Here is a 16244-nt window from a genome sequence, read left to right as displayed (position 1 = left end):
ATGATGAGGGCGGAGTTCATGTTGAAGCCTTTCCCGCAGTCAGTGCAGCGAAAGGGCCTCTCATCCGTGTGGTCCGTTGGTGCTGGATGACATGTGAGTGCGTTTAAACCTCTTCCCACACTCCCCACCTGTAGGGCCTCTCCCCGGTGTGGATGCGCCGGTGGGTGACAAGGGCGGAGTTCCGGTTGAAGCCCTTCCCACAGTCGGTGCAGTGGAAGGCCCACCCCTGTGTGTGTCGGCTTGTGCTTCAGGAGATCTGAGCTGGTCTGAAACCTCTTCCCACATTCCAAGCACTTGTAGGGCCGTTCCCCGGTGTGGATGAGCTGGTGGGAGCGGAGGCTGGAGCTGATCCTGAACTTTGCCCACACTCCACACACTTGTAGGGCCGCTCCCCGGTGTGGATGCGACGGTGCACGTGGAGGCCGGACCTGTCACTGAACTCTTCCCACACTCCAAGCACTTGTAGGGCCGTTCCCCAGTGTGCATGCGTTGGTGGGTGAAGAGAGGAACTTCGGCTGAAGCTCTTCCCACATTCCCCACACATGTGGGGCCGTTCCCCAGTGTGGATACGTGGTGTCGGTAGGTGGGAGTTGCTCTGAAGCTCTTCCCACATTCCACAGTGTAGGGACGTTCCCCAGTGTGGATATGCTGGTGGCTGAGGAGTTCAGTGCTCGTCCTGAAGCTCTTCCCACATTCCAAGCACCTGAAGGGCTTCTCCCTGCTGGGAGGCTGCTCAGGGATCACCAGCTCAGAGCTCCCCTCAAGCTCCGGCGCCTTCCCAGCACAGGCTGGCTCTTTCCTCCTCAGAGCACCCTGGGATGGCTTTGGAGCCCCTCCTGCGGGGGGATCTCCGGCCCTTTTCCTCCCCGCTGCCTTCCTGCGCTGTGGAGCCCTTCAAAATGGCCTCTCCCACCAGGGTCTCACGGGGGGATTTGTCCTCCAGGCTCTCCGTCCTCAGCTTGGGGCCTGGGGCAGGAAGCAAGAAGGACAGGGAGGGGATTTGCCTCTGGCCCACAGGGAAGGCCAAGGACATCCCCCCAACTCCGGCCCCGGCAGGACGGCGGCGGCAGCGGGGTTGTCCTGCAGCCGGGGCCATGCTCGGCTGACAGAGCCAGCACAACACCGCCCAAAGGGCCACTGACTTCCTCCTCACCTGCCTGGGGGGCCCAAGGCATCTTCCTCTTCCTCGCAGCCTCCTCCTCCATCCGCCCAAGCTTTGAGAAGGACAAATCCTGATGGGGGGAAAACAAGGGCTGAGTGTGTTGGCTTGGGGGTTCCTCCTGCCCAAGTCCATCTCTAGAACTCACCAAGCTTCCTGTGACCATAAAAACCTCCAAAACACCAAGACTCAGCCCAGAAAAACCCAAACCACCAGGATTCAGGCAAAAAAACCCCTCAGAAATAGCAAGATGAAGCCCCCCCCCCAGACTGCAAAAAGTTGAGATTCAGGAAAAAAATACTCAAGAATATGAAAATTTTGCCTAAAAAAGCGCTCCGAAGACTTCCCCCATTGTGGTCTGCCCCCTCTGTGGTTCAGAGGGTCCCCTGTCTGGGATGCTGGGGGTCCCACTTTGGGATGCTGAGAGTGTTGGGGGTCCAAAGGTCCCTTCTCCTCTGACTTTCACCTTCAGGGTGCCACGTTCCCAGACACTGCCCCTCTCCAGGTTCCCCACTTTGTTCTCCCGGGGATCCCAGGGGTCCCCACTGTCCAGGTTTCCCCTTCTCTGCCCCCCCCCCCCCCCATTTCTGGACTTTGCCTTTCCAAGGATACCAGGGGTCCCCACTGTCTTACTGTGCTGCTCTGAACCAGCAGAGCAGTTGGAGAACAGATGGTGGTAAAGTGTAGTCAGTGCCAACTGCTTTAGGGTTCTTTGGTCCAAAGAAATGTGTGCGCCCTGAGAATAGGGCTGACATGTGGGAGGTTGCTCCAGGGGTCTGCAAGAGGCCTCTGCTCGGCCCCACCACTGGCTGGTACCAACACCAGCAGCTCTGCTGACACAGGCTGTGCCCTCACCGTGGCCCTGCAATGGCCCTGCCTGTCCCTCACCCGGGGCCCTGCCCGTGGCCCTGTCCCTTGGCTCTCTCTGCCAGCTCAGTGTGGGGCACACGGGATGGGGGTCCCTCCCAAGCCCCCCGGGTAGTCGGCGTTGGCTGGGGGGATGTGAGGGCTGGGCCTGCTCAGCACAGCCCCAGCCTCGTGCCCAGCACCTCTTTCCTGACCCACACAAGAGCTTCCCGGCCCCCCCAGGGCTCCCCTGCTGCTGCCTCTGCTCCTGGCCCTGCCTTTGCTGCTCCCTTGGCTGGGGCAGCGGCTGCAGGGGGGGGATGGCAGCAGCTTCAGCTCCACGGCACTTCCTGGGGGGAGCTCAGCCCGGGGGGGACGGGCAGGGACCTGATGGGGATGGACAGGGGCCCAGCAGGGACAGACAGGGCCTGCAGGGGAAGGCACAGGCACAACCTGGCCCCCCACACAGCCACCGCTGTCTCTGCTCCTCCTTGCAGGCTCCGTGGCCAGGCACAGTTTGTGTTCCTGGGTGCCCACCATCTCAGCACTTGGAGACGCTCAAATCAGCGCCCGCAGCTCTGCAGCAAAGCCCCAGCTCACCTGGCACACAGGGGATGGACACAGCACCTTCTCGGGGATGGGCACTCACAGCTTTGTGTCTTCCCCACCACGGGGCTCTCCTTCCTCAGCAGCACCTCTGCCTTGCACTTATTCTCAGCCTCACCTCAGGGACAGCTCTGGGCTCACCTCCGCGCCACTTCTCAGCCTCACCTCAGGGCCTGGGCTCAAGGACAGGAACCTGCAGGGAGGGGACATCATGTGCAAGATGAGGGCTGCCTGCTTGCACTGGCCTCTGGGCTTCTTTCTCCTTCCACAACCAGCCCACAACTTAGCCTGCTTTGCTAACACCACACATTTACAGACTGACCTTGGAGGTAGATATGGACAGACATCTCGATCACCCTGGGGATAGAGCCTCAAGCATGTGCTGCCATAGGAATGGCAATCACAGAATCACAGAATCAGCCACGTTGGAAAAGACCTCCGAGATCATCAAGTCCAACCCTGGATCCAACCCCGCGTGCTTCCCAGACCATGGCACTGAGGCCACATCCACTCTCACCTCAACACCTCCAGGGACGCTGACTCCACCCCCTCCCTGCCCAGCCCATTCCAAGGCCTGATTACTCTCTCCCCAAAAAATTCCTTCCCAATATCCAACCTAAACCTCCCCTGGCACAGCTCAAGACCCAGCCCTCTTGTCCTACTGCTGCTTCCTGGCAGAACAGCCCCACCCCCACCTGGCTCCAACCTCCTGGCAGGGACTTGCAGACAGTCAGGAGGTCTCCCCTGAGCCTTCTCTCCAGCCTCAACACCCCCAGCTCCCTCAGCCTCTCCTCACCACTTGTGCTCCAAAGCCCTCCTGCCTTCCAGCACAAACACCCCCAGCTTGGTGTCACCTGCACATTTGCTGATGAAATGCCTGGTTCTGCAGCAGCTGCAGATGCTCAAGGGGCAGCAGGACCAAGTCAGGGACATGGGGGGGCCTGGGGAGCTTTGGGGTGCGGGAGGGTTCTGGGGGAGCTGGGGAGGGGCTTTGGGGATTGGGGGTACAAACCAGGACAGACCAGGACAGACCAGTACCCCCTCACTGCTCCCCAGATCTCTCCTGGAGCTGGGCCATGTTGTCCTGGGACACCTAAGCCCCCCTCAGTGCCCTCCCAGCACAGCCCAGCGCCCCCAGTACAGCCCACTGTGTTCCTGCTTCCAGGTGATCTCTTTTTGAGGGGGTTGGAAGGGATTTGAGGGGGGGCTTGGGGAGATTTGAAGGGATCCAGGGGGATGGTTCATGGGGATTTAGGGGGTTTTGGGGATCTGTGATTGCATATGGGGGAGCTAAAATGGGTTTTGGGGGCATTGGGGCATCAAAGGGATCTGTGGGGGGAGGGGATTAAAGGGAAAACAGAAGTTAGGGGACATTTGGGGGGGTTTAATGGGGCCTGGGGGGAGAGGAGGGGCTGCACAACAAGCAGGTGATCCCTGATGTCCCCAAGACCCTCTTGGTGTCCCCATTTCCCCCCTTGCCATCCCCAATTCCACTGTCCACAAACCCCATTCCTGATGTCTCCAACCCTCCATCTCATCCCCCTGGACACTCTGACCACAAAAACGACCCCCCCCAACACTCACAGAAAGGCCAAGGGCATCTGGGGACATGTTGGGGACAGCTGGGGGGCTTTGCAGACACTGGGGGATTACTGGGGGATACTGGGACACACTGGGGGGAACCAGGGGGCACTGGGAGGGACTGGAGGTGAACAGGGGCACATTGGGGAACACTGGCAGAGAACTGGGGAGTTACTGGGGGATTACCAGGACACACGGGGGGACACTGGGAGGTTACTGAGCCATACTGGGGGTTACTGGGTGCTCACTGCAGGATCACTTGGGAGCAGTGGGAGGTCACTGGGACACACCAGGTGGTCACTGAGAGGGTTACTGGGCCGTACTGAGGGTAATTGGGAGGTCACTGGGGTATACTGGGGGCACTGAGATCCCCTTACCCTGATGTGGTACATCTTCCCCCCCCCGGGATTTTGGGGGGTATCCCAGGACCCCTCGTCTGGGGGTTGGGGGACCCCCGAAACCCACTGCTGGGCTTTAGGGGACCCCCTAAAATCCCTCAAAACCCCTGAAATCCCCCCCTCGACCCATCGAAACCTCCTCAAGGACCCCTCATCCCTCCCCAGCACCCTCTAAACCCTCTCAGTGACCCGCAAAACCCACCTGAGACTCCCCAAGCCCATTCAGGGACCCCCAATCCGCCTCACGGACCCTCAAAACCGTCTGGGACCCCTTAAACCCCCTAGAGACCCCAAAACTGCCTCGAAGGTCGCCGCAAAGCCCCCCAGGAACCCCAAACCTCCTCACAGACCCCCAAAGCCCACCTGGGACCCCAAATCTTCTCAGAAATCAAAACCCTCTCAGAGACCCCCAAACCTCTTCAGGGACCTTCAACCTGAGTCCCTTCAGGGACCCTCAAAACGTCCCGGGAACCCCGAACCCCCCGTTAAACCCTCCCGAGCCTCCAGCCCTTCCCCACCCCGATCCCGCGCCCCGAGGGGATCCCCAGACCCGCTCTCCGCACCCCCGCCAGCTCACACAGCCAAGCGCAGGGGCCGCCACTTCTCATCACGAACGCGGCCAAAATGGCGCTCGCTCTGCCGCCCTCCGCCTTTACAGACCCGCCCCGCAGCAATCAGCGCGGTCACGGCCTGCCCGCCCTCCGCCACGCCCCCACTGCGCGGGGCATTGTGGGAGTTGAAGTCCTTGCGGCGGGGGAGGATCGGACTTTTTGGTTTTGTTTTTCGTCGTCTTTATTTTCTCTTTTTCTTCTTTTTTCTTCTTTTTTCTTTTCTTTTTCTTCTTTCTTTCTTTTTTTTTTTCCCTTTTTTTTTTTTTTTTTTTCTTTTTCTTCCTTTCTGTTTTTTTTTTTTTTTCTTTTTTCTCCTTTATCTTTTCTCCTTTTTTTAAAATTTTTGTTTTTCTTTTTCCATTTTCCTTTTATTTTGTTGTTTCACTTCTTTTATTCAAGACAATTTAAACACATATCAAAACAATCACCACATACCATTTACAACAGCATAATCTGGCACTGTTAGGTTTTGAGGATTCCCAAGATCACAAACATGGACACCAAGGGGGAAGCAAGCAACTTTATCCCTGCCCTCAGCACAGCCTTCAATCCACCACAGCCCGGATTTCTGCAAGCCGCTGGGCAGAGCAGGAGATGGAGCTGGTGCTCGGCGCGGAGGGCAGCAACCAAACCGGTCTTTGTACAGGGGAAGGAATTTAGTGCTTGGGGTACATTCACAGGCTCCCCTGGGGATCAGCGATGCTCGGACAGTGAGAACAGCAAGAACATTCTCATAAAATGCCAGAGGGAAGGGAGCGGGGGGGAGCAGGGGCAGGAAAAGGAAGCAGACGGTGGAAGATGGGGCTGGGGCGGTCGGGCTGGGGGAGCAGGCTGACAATGCCTTGTTTGGTCCAGCAGTGGACCAGCTCCATGGCAGATGTCGGGGGAGCCTCTGCCACAGGGACGTGCCCAAACAGACCCTACAAAAGCTCTCAGAGTGGTTGGGGGCTCTGGGCGGGGCTGCGCTCTCGCCTCAAGCCAGGATATCCCGGGCAGTGGAACAGCATCCTGTCAGCTCCAGCAAAGATTATGGGGTTTGCAGGGAAATATTGACGCTCAGCTTCTTCTCTTTTGAGAACTTTGAGCTTGCAGTCGGGTAGAAGGGCTGGTGGGGGAGTGGGAAGAGACCCACTGAGGGACACATCATCCCTCAGTTAGATGGGGCTAAACCCCTAATCTGCTTAGGAAAGCTGCTGATGCTCAGTTTCTTCTTTCCCTTCTGCTTTAGTGGGATATTACATTTCCCTGCAGTATTGGTGATAGAATGGTTTGTCAGCTAGAATGTTTTGGTTCTTACAGAAAGCATAAATGCATTTTAAGGAAGGTATTTTTACATAGGTGAGGCCTCCAAAAGAAATCAAAAAATCCCAAAGGTAATATAAGTGCAGACTAAAGTGAACTTTGGAGTTAGGGACAGCAATTTATTGCATTGCTGAAAAAAAAACCCAATGAACAAACAAAAAAAGAAATCTGAATTAATTCTCTTTCAGATTTGTTTTGATCATAAGAATCCTTCTAGTGAAAAGGGCTAATTTACTCTTTCTAGAGGAATATTTTAAGTGTGATTATCACAGTATCACAGCTGCTGAAAAGGTCTAAAATAGGACATGGACCTTGAACGTGTTCCTGCGTTTAGGATGTAGTGCCTAACATTCAAGAAACAATAGAACTGCAACTCATTTTAATGTATCATCTCAAAATGTCAACTCTTGCTCTGTAAAGACATGCCACAAGGATTGTAGAAAGCTTGCAGTATCCCAGGAAGTACATGTGGTATTTTATCAGTGTAAATATGCATAAGATTTTCAAGATTTCTGCTGGTGGTACTCCATAACTAAAGTAAGTTTTCCCTTTGCTACTGCACTAGTTTATGATTTGATTTTAACTGACATTCCACCAGTCAATTATTAGCTTCATCAAATGAAAGGGAAATAATACATTAATTTAAGAGAGCACCTGAATTCCCTCAGTCACCTTATCCTTGGCTGTCTGAGACAGGAATGCACTTCAGCTTCCCTACAGAAACTTCCACTAAAAAAGAGCTTGGGGTGACAGTGAGAGATCCAGACTGAAGGGTGTGCCTGAATTATCTTTAGGGAGGAGACCTTTTTGGTGAGTGACAGGCAATGTGCCTGTGACTCCCTTTTTCTGTCTGGGTTTTTTTCCCTTTCTTTTGTCAGGGGCTTTGGAAAAGGTGTTTTGTCAAGAGAATAATATTCATTTATAGCCATGTGAACAGTTTCTATCCTGTACCAGTGAAGGCAGTCATCTAAATACCCAGACCCATGCCCTTGAAAATAAAACAAGGAGAAAATATGGAGTATTTGTTTGAGACCAGATAAACTGTTCAGTAACATGGAAAGGCAATTGCTGTTATTTCACAGAGACATTTCTTTGTCTGCTGGAACTGAGGGTAGCAGCAAAAGATAAAAGCCTTGCTCTGTGTCTTTGTGAACACACTGTGGGTAAGTTCAAAGGAGCATTCAGAGCTTTTTTCCCTCAGATCAAAACAAGGAGTAATTAATGCTAAATCCAGCAGATGGCTTTCAAGTAAACTTGGTCCAGTTTGTCCAGCTGTGTAAAACAGGTGAGGAAAATCTGGAACTTGAGAAGGGTTAGTTTTTTACCTCATTAGCAGGATATCCAGGGGTGCACCAAGTGCCTTCCAGTGAGGAGCACAAGAGACCAGTAGACAGTGACAATATTGTTCTAATGTTAATGTCACTGGAGCACAGAGTGAGATCACTTCTGAGTTATGTTTCTTTAATTAGTGATTGGGAATAAAGAGGAAATCACGTACTTGATGACACTTTAGGATTTATTTCACACTCTTAACAAAAAGGTATTTTGCAGCTGGACTTGGAATAAGGTTCCATGGTATATTGCACATTTCTATCTCAAGTAACCAGTCTCTTCCCAAAGAAATTCTCAGCAGACATCCTTTCATCATCTGGCTCTTTCCCTGATGCCTTGAGCTTGTTGCTCCTTTGGGTAAATACCCATTTGACACAATGCCCTGGGCAGCTTCTGCCAAGTGCCACTGAATCTCACTTCTTCCCTTGCCTTGAGGTAGTTGTGCTTTAAGAATCTGGCTGTTCAGATGCCCTGAAATGTCTCTAGTATTTCAGTGTGAAGAAGCTTCAAGATGTGCTGTTTGGCACACGTGAAAAATTCCCTGCCCAGAGAGCCATGGAAATGTAGGTGCTGCTCAGTAATGCCCCTGGACTGGGACAGGCACTACTGAGGATGTTTTCCTTCCCCTCTCTGATTCCATTCCCACTGTTTTATACAGACTCCTTGGGGTCAGATTTTGCACTGTGCAGTTTGATAAGTTAGTGCAGATGTGTGTTTGCAGGCATGTTCTTCTTCTGTGTTCCCTGATAACATTCAGTAAACTGATACCTGGCTTCAGGGGATAAGATAGCAACCTTTTTATTAACAACATGGAGAGCAGTTTACGAAGCTTTGCAAGCTCACCCCAGCTCCGCAGACAATCGTGTAGAAACGGCAACTGATTCTGAGCCACTATCACAGCAGGAGTTGAAATTTTGTGTGCAGACCCTGCCCCATGCCCTGCCCCGACCGCAATCTCCCGTGTTGCCTTCCACGCCACCAGAGCTGCCTTCATTGCCAGCATCACTGCGGCCACCTAACTCACAGCCCGCAGCGTGGCCAGAAACAAAGGCCTCCTCCTCCACGCCCCATTCCTGTGGACTTCGTTTCTGTGGTGCCGCTGCCACAGCACCAGTTTCTCGGTCAGATGACTCCGAGGAGGACCCAGAACTCACAGATAAGAAAAAAGATTTAACCTTTCACTCTCCTGACTTGCCTGACAAATGGGCACCAGTGCGGGGGGAGGCGAGACTCGCAGGGGACACAGCAGTCTTAAAAGATTTCCCAGTCCTGGTCTTGCCTGACCAGGACCCTTACTGGGAGGGTCTGTCATATGCTCTTATTAAAGATGTAAGGTGAACAGTAACAGACCACGGTTTGGGGGCTTTGCACTCAGTCTGTCCCCTCGCAGCCTTCTGCCACCCACCCCTCCCAGATTCCCCTCAAGGCTTCCCGCTCCATTGTCCCATCAGGGCCTCCACAGCACCTCACCCCTTCCTGGCCTCCCAGCACCCCTCCCCTGCGGGTCTCCCCCAGCCCCACCAACCTACCCGGCAGCGGCGCAGCCCTGAAGGAGCTCCAGAGGAGCCGCTCCAGAGGCACTTGGGAGCCCGGAGCAATCCAGCCAGCAACACACAGGTAGGACATAGATGGTGGTTCCCAGCTGCGGAAGGGCTTGTGGCCATCTCCAAGGACAAAATCCTCAGGGATCCCCACAACTCCAGCCTCTGCCCCTCCACTCTGCTGCAAGCCTTGAGGCTCCAGCAGAACCACCAAGGGGCTTCTACCCACTTTTGCTGGCACACTGCACAGCGGGGCGAGTGTTGCTGAGCACAAGGAGCCCTTTTCCTCTCTTTCCCAAGGCCCTGTGCACACTGGGCACCAAAAAAAAGCTCCTGGGCCTCTGTGTGTGATAACATGTTGGTTGTATTCCCATGCTGAGCTCAGTGGAGGTGCTTGCAGGGAAGAAGCATCTTCCCCACAGGCTCAGGTGGCTCCAGGAAATGGAGCTTCCTGCATCAGTTCTCCACAGAGCGTCAGCAGCACAGGCAGACACTGCCCTGTGGAAAAGGCCGGGTCTTCCATGCCCTGCACAGCCAGTCTTGGAGCTGCTGGAATCTGCAGTAGGGAGCCATCTGTACAGCTCTTGGCATGTAGCAGTGTTGAATTGCCAGGCCTGCCATGGTGAGTCTGATGTCATCTGTCACATCTATGGGCGGAAGAGGCAGCAACGGAGACTACCAGAATGGGAAGAATGGAGTTCTCCGTACAGTTCTGATGATGTGGAGCGTTTCAACAGCCAGGTTTGAGACAGCAGGGTGTCATCAGTCATGCCTTGAAGGGCTGAAGAGAAAGGAAGAGAGCCAAGGTGAGAGGCCAGAGGTGTGGGGACGTGAGGAGCCCCTCCTGCCAGGGCCATCCCAGCCAGCTCTTGCCATGGCCAGGAGGGAGCAGGGCCCAAGGGGATGAGCTGGAAGGTGCCCTCGCTCACCTTGGCAGATGAGCTGCAGCTCTGGCTGCTCCTGCTTCATGGACCTGGCGGCGATCCCTGGGAACACAGAGCCTGTCAGGCCCCAGAGGCACAGGTCCCCCGCAGCGGCGCTGCCAGCCCGGCCACACGGCCTCCTGGCCTGGCAGGGCTGAGCCCGGGGCCTTCCCGCATGGGGACGCCCCAGGGCTGGGCTGGCACAGGGGGCGGCAGCAGGGGCCAGGCCACTCGGGGCTCCACATGCCCTGGGCCTCATCCTGCTGCCGCTGCAGCAGCCGGGGCTGGGGCCGAGCTGCAGCGGGGCGGGGAGGGACCCCGGCCTTGTGGCTCACCCAGAAACTTGATGGCCAGCTTTCGCAGGGGCTCCTCTGGGCTCTCCAGGTACGGCAGGGCCTGGCGCACGTACTGGCCCACTCGGCTCCTGTCCTTTTCCAGCTGCAAAGAGCCTAGGGCACGGAGGGAAGGCTGGGCTCAGGCTCTGCCCCTTGGCTGGGCACTCCCTGCCCCAGTACGGGGCTCCCCTGCCCGCAGAGCCCTGAGGCCCGGCCAGCAGCCGCTGGGGCCGGGTTTGGGGGGAGCAGAGGGATGGGTGCCCTGGCAAGCCAGGGGCTGGGGCTTTGGGACCGTCCTTACCAGGCACTCGGGAAACCTCCATGGCTGCTCCATGGTCACCAAGTGCTCAAGGTCCCTCCACTTCAGGAACCTGGCTGCACCAAACAGTGCTCTCCGAGAGGCCTGCACAGCAACAGAGGGCGGGCCATGGCACCGCAGCCCAGGGCACAGCACCCGCATCCCTGCGCCAAGGCCAGGAGGAGGCTGCAGGCGACCATGGGCCAGAGCAGGAGGCACAGCAGCCTCCTGCCATGGGGACAGCAGAGCCCACGAGTCCTCACCTCTGCCACACGCTGGTTCTCTCGTGCCAGTTGAAGTAGAATGGCACCAGACTCAGGTACACGGGTGGCTTTAGGCTCTTGCTCCTCTCTGTCGCCTCCATCACCTCCCGGAAGAGGAGCATGGAGAGCTGCTGCAACTGGCTGTGCTCCTGGTGCAAAGGAAGAGGAAAAGACCTCAGCACTGGCTTCTCCAGGCCCACCGGGGCACAGGCCTGAAAAGACACTGGGCCCAAAGTTTCCTGGCAGCACTCAGTGCCCACAATGAGGGGCACAGAGCCTTACGTTGTCAAAGAGTGGCCGCAGTGCCTCAAGCAACTTCAGGGCAATTGGGCTGGATATCTCGATGATTTTCAAGCCCAGCACATTGATGAACGCAGAGAGAGTCATCTGAACCGCGTCCGTGTCTGCATCCTGCAGTAGCTCCAGGAGGCTTTCATTCAGGCTCCGGATGCTCTTAGCCTGTGTGGAACACAATGCTGTGGTGCAGCCCCACGCTGCTGCCACGGGGCGAGGCCAAAGGCACTTCCCAAAGGAGTCGGGCAGCTGAACGGGGAGGAGGAGAGCTGGGAGCAGCTGGCACAGCTGCCAAAGGCCAGCCAAGGCCAAGCTACTGCCTTGCACAGCCCCACGCTGCCGGCCCGGCTTCAGCCCCTGCCCCCTGCTCACCATTGAGGGAGCCTTGCTGAGCACCACCAGGCCTCGGAGCGCCAGGCGACGCCTCTCCGGGCACTGGCTGTGCAGGCGCCTTGAAATAATCTGCAGGACACTGGGCCCACATTGTCTGGGGTTCAGGCAGTGCAGGACCTGAAAGGCAGGGAGCAGTGACGGGGGGCCCGGCCGGCAGGAGCCCGGACCCGCCCGGGGCTGGGCCCAGGCAGCAGCACAGGGTGCAGGCACCGTCCCGGGCGGCTGCAGCTGTGAGAGGGCAGAGAGGGGGAGGCAGCTGGGCCAGGCAGCGCTCGCCATCAGGCTCACCTCCACCAGGAAGGCCAGGGCAGGCAGTTCCCACAGGGGCTCTTCCCTGCTGAGAGCGGGAGCAGGCTGACGGCGATGCTGCGGCAGATGGAGCGGGAGACACGGCACAGCTCCCTGCAAGGGGGAATAAAGGTGCCAGAGACCCTGAGCCAGGTGGGCAAAGCTCTCCTGGGACTGACTCACACAGGCCTGGTCTTTGGCCACCAGCCCAGGAGAGGACGTGGGCACTTTGGGAGGTGGCTCCTCCTGTACAGTCGCCCCTCTCCGCCTTTTCCACTCTGCTCAGCCATCCCTGGCTGCCAAGGCCCTCTGGCCCAGCAGCACGGGCACTGTGTGGGTGGCCTGTGCACAGGGTAGAAATGATGGGAGCAGTGGGGAGAAAGGGCTCTCACCTGGCCAGCAGACCCACTGCATAGTGGTGGCTGTCAGCCTTGAGGAGCATGTCCCAGACACACTTGCGAGCGATCGCCATCAGCACGTCCTCATCCAGCAGCTGGAGCAGCAGGGCTTTAACGGTGCACTGCAAACCTGTGTGCAGAGCACAGCCCAGGTCAGGCACAGAGCCCTGGCCCCAGCCCCGAGGGCATGGCAGGGAGAGGGGACTGGGATGGAGCACCTGTTGGGGTTGGGGGGAAGGCTGCGCTGCTCCCGGCATCGCCTCCAGAAGGTCTCGACCTCCTCTGACATCTCCTCTGTGCTGATGAAAACTTGGAAGAGCAGAGTCAGAAGGAGGCGGGGGAAATTGTCCTTCACTGCCCCTGGGCACCAGGACAGCTGGAGGATCTCCCAGAGTGCCACAGTTGCCTGCCAAAGACAAAGCACCCAGAGACAGCTCTCAGGGCCCAGATGTCCATGTGGCAGGGCCCCAGAGTGGCAGGAACAGGTCAGGGGAGACACAGGGGGATCCCCCAGCCTGGTGTCCCTGAACCTGCCCCTAAGGCAGGCCTGCAGCCCAGTGCCTGGGGCAGGGAGAAGCAGTGGTGAGGGAGGATGGAAAGGAGTCCCAGAGGCAACGTGGGGGCGAGCAGAGGCCAGCTCAAGAAACTCACAGCCAGGGCAAAGACATCCCTCTCATCCCCATCAGAGGTGCGTCTCCTGTGCGCTGGCCAGTATTCCAGCACACGGAAGAGGATCTGCAGCACCGGCTCCTTAGTCCCTCTGGAGGAGACGAGCGTCTTCCACATGGTGCGAGCAGCTCTGTGGAGTCACAACTCTGGCTCAGGGGGGTCTGGGACACAGCTCTGTGGCCTGGGCAGCTGCGGGGCCCAGGTGACAGAGCCACAGTGCTTTGTGGGGCAGGGAGGCAGGCTGGCCTCAGGATTGGGGGCTGCCATGCCAAAGCTGGCAAAGAGAGGAGCTGGAGTGTCCTGGAAGCCTCCATCTCTCTGGCACACCATTTGGGACAGGCTGTCCAGGGGGATTGGGGTCTAAAGGCAGGTGAACCCTCAAGGCAGGTGGGCCCCATACCTGTCACAGGCTGGGGCAGAGCGCAGCAGGGTCACTGCAACATCCACAGGGTGTGCCTCAGTCAGCAGGACAAGAGTCTTGTCCAGCCTGTGCTCAGCAGACAGATTGGATGTGAGCCACTGATGGATGCACCTGACTATGGCCGGCACCTGGAAGGACAGTTGGAGAGCTGCCAGAGCCAGCAACTTGCCCAGCTGCCCTCAAGAAATGCTCCCCTTGCCACCACACTCTGCTGGTCTCAAAGGCTGAGGGGGTCCAGAGCAGCTGAGGGGCCACAGCATCCCTGGGGGACTGGAGCCCTGGCCACAGGCTGCTTACTTGCTTTGCTTTGTAGACACCGTTCTGCACAAGCAAATCCAGCAGGGCAGCGCTGGTCTGGGCATTGAAGAGGTCCAAGTTTGCCGTGTCCCCAGTGGCCATGAAAGTGGCCTCTTCATGCCAAATGCACCTGATGAATCTGCAAACCAGCTACAGGAGAAAGGCAAGGAAGAGAGAGGGATGTCCCCTGGAGGGCTGGGACAGCGGTGCTGGGCTGAGCAGTGAGAGCAGGCCCAGCCCAGGCGGGGATGGCTGCAGGTACCTGTGCTGCCCTGCGGAAGCGGCCACGGGCACGGAGCTGCTCTTCTGTCCGCTCCTGGCCTGCATCTGGCAAAGAGCGAGCGCGCTCAGAGCTGAGGGGGTGCGGGAGGCGGAGAACACAGCCCAGGTCTGGGCTCCAGGAGCAGACAGGGCCAGCCCCGGGATGCCCAGTGGATGGAGCACGGCTGCCAGGAGATCAGCCCCTCTGCCCCCTCCCTTTCCCTGGGCTGTCCAGAGGGGATGGGACAGGATGAGGCCAAGGAGGCTGCAGCCACCAGCCCTGTGGCCCAGTTCCAGCACTCACCCTCCTGTGGGGGCTGCACCTGCTGCACCTCTTCAGGCTGCTGTGTTGGAGCAGCCCCAGGGCTTTCCTCCTCCTCCTCCTTCACCCAGGCCAGCTTGGGCACCGTGGGGGGTCTCTGCATGTCTCTGTCTGGTGTTATGGCTACCTGCAGCAGAGATGCCATGGAAAAGCTTTGGCTCCTCAAGTCCTGCAGTCGTGCCTTGAAGGCAGCTGCAAGAGAGAAGCCTGGGAAATGCTCCCACTCATCCAGTCCCACTGTCTGGCCTCGAGGGCACCTTTCACAGGGACTGGAGATACCTTGAGTAGCCCCAGGTCCCCAGGTGCCACACTCTGGCCTGGAGGATGCACAGGGGAGATGTAGAGAGCTGCCAGAGTGAGCAACTTGCCCAGCTTCCCCTGAGAAATGCTTCCCTTCCCAGCACACTGTGCCAGCCTCAAAGGCTGAGGGGGCCCAGCGCACCCAGCTTGGGGGGCCACAGGCTGCTTACTTCAGCAGAGACAGCTCTCTCCTCAAGAAACTCCAGGCTGGGGGTATCGGCCAGGCGCTGAACAGGCGCGGCGTCAGTGCTCGCCACGCCCTCCGTGTGTCGTCGGCCTCCTCCGTGAGACCAGGCAGCACAGAGTCACAGTGTGACACATCATCGCTCGATGAGGTGTCCCAGTGGGTTGTGGGATCACTGGTTGCGGTGTCACACTTTGCTGGGACAGCAGTCGACGCGGTGCTGACATCAGGCTGTGCCTTCAGCTGGGTCGGGATGGTGTCAGGCTGGGCCTGGACATCAGCTGGTGTGATCCTGGACTGTCTACGCCGACTGCCCATGAATTTCATAAATGTCTGCAGGAGAAAGAAGGGCAGGGAAGAGAGGGATGTCCCCTGGAGGACTGGGACAGTGGTGCTGGGCTGAGCAGTGAGAGCAGGCCCAGCCCAGGCGGGGATGGCTGCAGGTACCTGTGCTGCCCTGCGGAAGCAGCCACGGGCACGGAGCTGCTCTTCTGTCCGCTCCTGGCCTGCATCTGGCAAAGAGCGAGCGCGCTCAGAGCTGAGGGGGTGCGGGAGAGGCCGGAGAACACAGCCCAGGCCTGGGCTCCAGGAGCAGGCAGGGCCAGCCCGGGATGCCCAGTGGATGGAGCACGGCTGCCAGGAGATCAGCCCCTCTGCCCCCTCCCTTTCCCTGGGCATGTCCAGAGGGGATGGGACAGGATGAGGCCAAGGGGGCTGCAGCCACCAGCCCTGTGGCCCAGCTCCAGCACTCACCCTCCTGTGGGGGCTGCACCTGCTGCACCTCTTCAGGCTGCTGTGCTGGAGCAGCACCAGGGCTTTCCTCCTCCTTCTTCCTCCGCAGCAGCCTGAGCAGGCTGAAGCGTCTCCCTGCCATGCCACAGTCTGGTGTCGAGGGCACCTGCAAAGAGAGACGCCTCGGAGAAACTCCGGGCCACTAAGTCCTGCAGAATGGCCTTGAGGCCACCTGCCACAGGGATTGGAGACACCTCGGAGAAGATCCGGGTCTCCAAGTCCTGCAAAAGGGTCTCGAGGGCACCTGCCACAGGGATTAGAGACACCTCGGAGAAACTCCGGGTCTCCAAGTCCTGAAGAAATGCCTCGAGGTCACCTGAAAGCGAGAAAATCCTCTAAAGTGCTCCGGGTCGGCAAGGCACGAGTTGGCTGCGCGGGGGCTCCGCACAGCACCGCTCTGTCCCGTCCTGTCCCGTCGCCTGCTCCGAGG

General features: G+C 57.8%; 3 long non-coding RNA genes across 3 annotated transcripts; all 3 read right to left on the bottom strand.

Annotated features, from left to right (window-relative positions):
- Positions 1-780: 780 nt before the first annotated feature.
- LOC116781565 lies at positions 781-2769 on the bottom strand. The gene is made up of 3 exons (XR_004354906.1): positions 2606-2769; positions 1154-1232; positions 781-966 (listed from the first exon to the last, which is right to left on the bottom strand). It is a non-coding gene; the product is annotated as an uncharacterized LOC116781565 (long non-coding RNA).
- Positions 2770-10271: 7502 nt separating this feature from the next.
- Positions 10272-11216, bottom strand: LOC116781563. Its single transcript, XR_004354904.1, has 4 exons — positions 11196-11216; positions 10936-11037; positions 10635-10737; positions 10272-10362 (listed from the first exon to the last, which is right to left on the bottom strand). It is a non-coding gene; the product is annotated as an uncharacterized LOC116781563 (long non-coding RNA).
- Positions 11217-13684: 2468 nt separating this feature from the next.
- On the bottom strand, positions 13685-14620 carry LOC116781564. Its single transcript, XR_004354905.1, has 4 exons — positions 14521-14620; positions 14218-14282; positions 13956-14105; positions 13685-13786 (listed from the first exon to the last, which is right to left on the bottom strand). It is a non-coding gene; the product is annotated as an uncharacterized LOC116781564 (long non-coding RNA).
- Positions 14621-16244: the final 1624 nt, after the last annotated feature.

The sequence above is a fragment of the Chiroxiphia lanceolata genome (assembly GCF_009829145.1).
Source record: "Chiroxiphia lanceolata isolate bChiLan1 chromosome W unlocalized genomic scaffold, bChiLan1.pri scaffold_58_arrow_ctg1, whole genome shotgun sequence".
NCBI lineage: Eukaryota > Metazoa > Chordata > Aves > Passeriformes > Pipridae > Chiroxiphia > Chiroxiphia lanceolata.
The sequence above is the reverse complement of the archived record's forward strand: the minus strand, read 5'-3'. Positions and strand labels throughout refer to the sequence as shown.